Source organism: Adiantum capillus-veneris, chromosome 12 (assembly GCF_014529385.1).
Source record: "Adiantum capillus-veneris isolate H3 chromosome 12, ASM1452938v2, whole genome shotgun sequence".
NCBI lineage: Eukaryota > Viridiplantae > Streptophyta > Polypodiopsida > Polypodiales > Pteridaceae > Adiantum > Adiantum capillus-veneris.
In genome coordinates, this window is record NC_140942.1 from 120,602,356 (window position 1) to 120,609,808 (window position 7,453).

Below are 7,453 nucleotides of genomic sequence, written 5' to 3' on the forward strand. Positions count from 1 at the left end.
CTATTCACCTAAACAGCCAATCTTTTACAAACAACCGAGTGGCAAGATCGTGATGATCTTCACAATTTCTTCACCCAATTCCCTGATGTGAACGCAACTATTCACCTAAACACCCAATCTTTTCATCCTATCTTGGAATTTTTTGAATTCTACATCGACAAGTATGCTGTACCAATTGTCGGACAAGGGGAATTGTGGATTCCATGCGATTTGCTTCGCTACATACACAAAGGCGATTGGCCTTTCACCCAGCGGCTTCAACGATTTTGTGTAATTGCGGGTGAGGCAGGTCAATACATTGAAGATTCACGTTTGAAAAAGAAGAAGGTCGGAACCCAGTTTCTAAGTCGCTTGGCAACTTTTGTGTTTCTTCTTGCGGAGGAGCCTGAAAGATCTGAGGTGAGTTTGCCTCATTTGCGCCTTGGGGGTGTCGTCAAGGACACAAAGGATCCCATTACAGCGCCCTGGGATGCAAGCAAAGAGGGCAATATTCTTGCCCTAACCTACCCAGGAGGTGTCATGGATGCTGCCAAATCCATGGGTGATGAGGGTGCAGAAGCATCCTTTAAGCCCGTTGCTGCAGATGCACCGGAGGAGACATTAACTCCGGAGGTGTTTTTTGAACACCTCTCCCCAATTGTCATAAATGGAGAGGAATATTTGTTTTTACATGATCTTGAAAATACTTTTGACATCCGCATAGATGAGTGTCTGTCCATCCTCTGTGCCACTGTAGAGTCCTCTGTCATTGACCCCTCCTCCGATCCTTTGGATCGAAGCCTCCTTCCCCTTGGAGAGTGTGTGGTAGATACAGTGGAGTTGGAAATGGTGGCGGTGACAGATGCACCGCACTCATTTGTGTCGGAGGATGAGTTTGTAGCTACACGTGCATTGCTTGAAGCCCAACGCACTCCTATGCATGTTCATATAGATGAACTTGAGAGTGTCGCTATGGCTCCCAATTCATCTATTTCTCTTGACAACAAAGGCATAAACGATGAGGACGACGAAAAACAAGAGGTATTAATTAATTTTTGTTTTGTGATTACGTTAATTTTCATTGTTGCATTCTGAAATCTTATTTACCTGTTGTGGAGCTGGATGAGCATGCAGGTCGGGGAGGAGATGGTAGGCGCCAAGCTTTTGGATGGCAGTCGTCTCTTGCGCATTACCTTGGCAAGCTCCCCCACGACAGCTTTGCGATAATCCACAAGGAGTACACTCCTTGTGGTCAATTTTGGGTGTCAATGATGAAAGCAATGAGCCGCATCCTATGCCTGTCAACCATATCTCAAGCCTCCCAAGTTATATATCTTGTAAATAAATCACTGGCCAGCGCTGCATTTGCGACACACATTCGTGGTCATGTGCTTTGTAACGTGGCCTTAAGCCAAGCTGTAGGTCTAAGCAATGTGCAACAAATTGCTTGGGATGTGCTGCACAAACATCTTCTCGGCACCCAAGAGCACCGAGAAAACATTGCTCGCCATATCTTAGATGGCTCAAGCACTCAATAGCTGCATAAATCTTGTAATTAACTCCTTCAAATTTGTAATGAGATATATCACATCTTTGTACTTTGTTATTTCAAATTTTGAATGGGAATTGATTTTAATTGGTACTTTACATCTTCTGTATTGAGTTTATGGTACGATAGACAGTACGTGATTGGTTCTATCTTGTGATACGATTGTGCAATTCTCTGAATCAAAATAAAGAGTTTTTTCCATATAAATAACACAAAAAAAAACATAATATCATTATATTCTTGTAAAATTAACCTAAAGAAAGTTTAAAAGGTTGTCTAGGGGCCTGTCGCTGCAGAGGCGCGCGAGAAGGAAAAGTAACTTTTACTTTTGTCTTCTCGTGCGCCTCTGTGGCGGGCAGGCCCCTAGACAACCTTTTTAAACCTTCTTTAGGCTAAGTTTATAAGAATACAATGATATTATGCCTTTTTTGGTTATTTAATCAACCACACTTGGTTGACAGCTCTTCTATCCACATCTCTCTCTCTCTCTCTCTCTCTCTCTCTCTCTCTCTCTCTCTTTTTCTCTACTTAGTTTTACTTATATCAATTAAAACACAGATGTACACGACTCGTTATATTTGAAAAAACCACAACTCGTTATATTTCAAAAAGATATCTTTACATTGCCAAAATTGCATAAAAGTCAAATTCAATCTCTCTCTCCTCTGATTCGACGCGCAAGAGCTAAATCCTTGGGCATTATTGTCACCCGTTTTGCATGAATAGCACACAAGTTGGTGTCTTCAAAAAGAGAAATTAGATGATATTCTGCCGCTTCTTGCAGAGCTTCTACGACGATACCTTGAACTCGAATCGCCATTCGATAACTTTGCATGATCTCTTTCACCAAACGTGCGAATGGTGCCTTGCGGATGAGAAGGTCTGAAGTTTTTTTATAGTGACGAATCTCTTGCACCGCCTTTGGAATGCGTCACTTCACAGCAGGAGCCCGTTGTTGAGGGATGGTAGGATCTGGGACATGGGCCTTGCGAGGGCGAACCTTGAAAAACTTTTTCTTTCTATGAGAGGGCTTGCGAGGAGGAGCTTGCACATCTTCAAGGCCACCATGTGCTCCGATTGGCTCTTCAACTCCACCCTGCGCTCCAACTGGCTCATCTTCTACATCCTCAAAATCCTCTTCATTTAGTAACCCATGATCAGCTCTAGGCTGATCTGACGGCAGAGCGCCGAAGCCACGTGGCAATGTCTTCCCAGCCGGAACTCAATGATTGCTTGAGATCTCCTGTCCGCTCCATGGTGGGCTTTGTGCTTCGTTGTCCGTTTCGGTTTCTGTGTCTGATGTCACTACCCGTTTCTTCTTGCATGAAGGTTGTCCATCTTCTTGCTCTTCACCTAACCATTCCCTCTCCATCTCTTCTAGAGCTCTTGTTCATGTATCCAAGGTGGTTTTTGAGCACCTTGGACGGATGAGTGAGGGTGAGCAAAAAAAGGTTGATCTTTTCTTGTTGTTTGCTTTGTGCGTGCCATTGTGTAAGAAGGGGCAAGATTGAAAATGAGACTCCCTCTTCTCCAAAAGCCCTCTATTTTTTTTAAAAAGGTCTCTTCACACTTGACCAAGCCACTTAAAAAAACTCTTAATATCATCAAAATATAAAAAACAAAAAATGGATAAATGGAGAAGTATTATATGCAACTCAACAAAGACATCTACAAACATAAACATTACATTGCATAACATCATTTGTTTTACATGTTGGGTAACCAACGTTTGCCCACTCTATGGCGATTTTCACGCCACCTAGCATGATTAAGGGGTCCGATGGAGTTTCTCTATTTCTCTTTAGCAGTAAGTCGAGATTGTCTCCTAACCTCCTTGTCAAGACTTGACTTTCGCGCTCGCTCTATGGCATGACATCTTCCCAAAGAACAACAAAAGAACCAATCAAACATCTCCTTCATGTAGTTGGATCTCGTAGTTCCACCACCGTGACGTGTATTTTTAAAGTAAACACCTTTGGCTCGATAATGTGATTTTTCCATTCCTTGAGTGCTCCACATGTCTAATGAACCATATTTTGACATAAAGAATGCTCCATGCGCATACAAAATATGTTGCATCAAGAAAAAATGCTTAGATCAAATAAATATTTATGTATAGCATCAAAATTTAAAATGAACAAAGTAACTTACCATGTAGTGTGTGATATTGCTCTCTCCCCACGCTTGCACAAATGCTTTAGTGAAATTCGAAATGTTATCTTTGAACAAATTTTGTTGCTCGCTCGTGGTTTGGGGTTTCCACATGATTTGAAGCACTACCTCCAAGTGGTGCCACACTTGCCTACGCAGATTTACAAGCACAGGATTTGAATCTTGATCGGTCGTACACTTGCAAAGCGCTTTCCATAGCTCCCATGGAGCATCCTCCTCACCCCTCTCCTTTCGCATCTCTAGTTTCTTGAAAAACCTACGTGCTTTCACACCATTCATAGATACTTTTTGTGGCACTTCATGCATATTTTCCACCTCACCGATGATAGAAACATTGCCACCATGACATCCAATCGAATTTAGAATTGCTTCAACTATTCCAATGGCTTCCACGGATCTGGAAAGTGGTTTCATTGTGAAAGCGTACTCTATGTGAAGCTTTAACAAGCGATCAAATATACGCATAAAGGCATGCAAAGTGCAAATGTGTAAATTTGTAAGTGGAAAATTGATAATGGGATGCCATGTTTTATCTTTTGTCGACCGATTGGGGACCTCCATGATAGGACACTTCAACACCGAGCACACCCAATCCCTTGCATCATCATCCATTGACCCTGTTGCCTGACTTCCCTTGACATTTTTCTTTGAAGACGTGGAGCCACGAGTACTCTCCTTGTATCCTCGTACACAATATGGACAAGGAAGAAGTGATGAAGCACCTTGTTTACACCCAAGTATACATTTGATTGTTTTTAGATCACCTCCTAAGTGCCACTCAACATCAAATGTACCTACTCCATCTACTTCTAGCTTTTCTCCCTCTAGTTGTGCCTTAATAACCTCTGTGATCCACGGGATCATAGAGAAGACCCATGCCAACACCTCATGAGTCTCTTTCGGAACTTCAAAAGCTCCTAACCACCATATTTATTTTTCCGATTGTACACTAAATGATGGTTTCTGAGAATGATCACCGATAGCATCGACTTTTGCAAAAAACATTGGCTCATTCATGAGTGTCACACTCATAGGTTCCAATCTCCGTCCTTTGACAATTTGACATTCATCTAGCTTAAGAATAAATATGAGCTTCTCTCTAAGTACTGAAACAATACAAGAATTGAATTGTTAATTCAATACAAATAAAAAATGACATTACAATTTGTATTACCTTGTGGAGACAAAGCATAAAATTTAACCATAGCTCGTTGTAGTCGTTTAAAGTCAACAAAAATATTGTTGAATTGATGATAACTAAAAGACTTTGTCCCATTAGGAATAGTATTTAATCCCTTTATATTACCACGTGACTTGGCACTCGTGGAAGAGTACACCATGGATCCTTCAATGTGTTTGTATTCGTCAAGGGATTCCCGAACGAGATCATTGTTTGCTTTATTTGCAAGTCGGACCCTATGTGGAATAGGAAATAAATTCTCGGTGATGCCTTGCTCTCGTAATGCATCTTTCATCAATCCATGAAGTGCATGGTATGCATTTGTGTTGATCCCAACCTCATCACAAGCTCTCTGGACATCATCCTCAGACACAAGGTTAGAGATCTTTTTTAGGATCTCCTTTGTGATGGCATCTTTCATGTGTCTGGCCTTTTCACAACCTATGATGTAAAGTATATCTTCCTTTGAGATGTATCCTAGGAGAAGATTGCAACGGTCTTCTTGTCTAAAACTTCCACACACACCTTGTATATATGTCCTATTTCAAAAGGTGAACCGAGTTATAAATTGATGGAAATTATTTGAGAGTTATGAACACTGTGAATTAAAAAAAATACCTGGTTACCGTGATCCTCTTCTTACGTGCCCCTCCATTAGAGGCTAAGTTTTCAATGGACGAGAACTCCCTCTTACGCTCACGCATGCCAAATGGAGTGGCTTTTAGGTGCATCATTGCAATCTGTAGCTTAGTTACCTCTATTTCTATAGCTTTCATCTCCTCTTTAAGATCTTTGAGTTGTTTCTCTGTGGAATGTAGTTGTTGTTGGAGATTTGTGGAATGAATGTGTAACACTTGACATTGTTGTCGGAAATATGCCGACGCACCTGCGTGATTGGAGTCCAATCTCTTACAATACCCAAGAAGACCACGTTCTCCTTCTCCCATATATTTGATTAAGCTTGGGAGTGTACGGAATTTTGGATGATAGCCCACGAGCAGATCTTTTGGATACAACCCTCCATCAAGCCACAAGTCAACATTGGTTTCTCCTCGAAACCGTCGTACGGATGCCGGTTGAGATGCTTTCTCATCTTTTTTTTTTTGTGGGAGCAAATTCGATCGGTAGACGCAGACTGACATTAGTTGACCTAGTAGATGATGGCGCAGGTGATTCATTGGTTATGTCGCGAAGAGACATGGTGAAAAGTTATGATGGGGAAAAAATTTGATAAGATATACTTTTTGGAATAAACAGACAATTTTTGGAATAAAAAGACTTAAAAATATATTTTTTCATATATAGGTTCAATTTTTGAGCTCAAAGGAGGGAAATTTTTAAATTTTAAAAATTTCAATTTTTAGGATTTATTAGATGGACATTTTGATGATGTGGCATTATCTATTTATTCTTGGAATTAATGTAGATTGAGACCCAAGGAATTTTAGATTTAAAGCTTATAAAAGTTAGATTCTTCTAAAAAAATAATGTTATATATATATATATATATATATAGGGACCTTTTTAAAGCTTAAAAGATCTATTTTGAAGATTTTATTAAAAAATCATTTTTTGGGGTGAATTGATGCACGAGCTGAAAAGTGAAAGATGTCATAACTACTTACTCTCTTTGTGGAATTAAGGTAAAGAGGGACCCAAGGAATTTTAGATTTGGAGCTTATAAAAGCTAGATTCTTCTTAAAAAATACTGTTTTATATCTATATATATATATATATATATATATATATATATATATATAGGGACCTTTTGAAAGCTTAAAAGATCCATTTTGAAGATTTTATAAAAAAATCATTTTTTTTGGGGTGAATTGATGCATGAACTGAAAAGTGGATTTTGTCATAACTACTTACTCTCTTTGTTTGGTGATAGGTAAAGAGATAATGGTTCTTCTCTCTACTTTTACTCCTCTCTCTCCTACTTTATCCCCTCTCTTCCTCCTACTTTACCACCCTCATTCCCTACTTTCCCCCCCTTTCCTATCTAGAGAGAAGTTAGAGAGAGAGCTACAAAAGTAGCCCTATTTATTGTCTTTGTTCCCTCCATCCCCTACAAAATTAGCTTTAATCCCTTAAAATTAGGAATCCTTACATGGCCCTAAGGGGGTCCAATTTTTTCCTAATGTTCACCAACACTCCTCTCTAATTCCTTTGATTGAGTTGATAGAAATGGTCATAGAAGAAAATACCCTCGTCTGAAAGGCTTTTGCTAGTTCTACCCGCATATTGCAAGACCCCAATATGAGCATGGGTCACAGAGATGAGACCTATAATGCACTCCAGTGGCTCCCATTCTTCATATGAGGAAGGATAAACATCTATGAATGAAAAGAATAGAAATAAATACAAACATCTGTACAACCTAATTAAATATCTATAATAAGAGAAGAAAAAATGATTCACATTTGAAATGTAAGATAACATTTATAGAGGAGTGCTAAATAATTATCACATTAGAGTGAGTGAAAACATGTCGAACAAAGATCTCAGTCTTCTTACCAACCTCAACTTTGAAATCTAGAACTCTTGCTTTCCATGCAGAACAAAACATATTT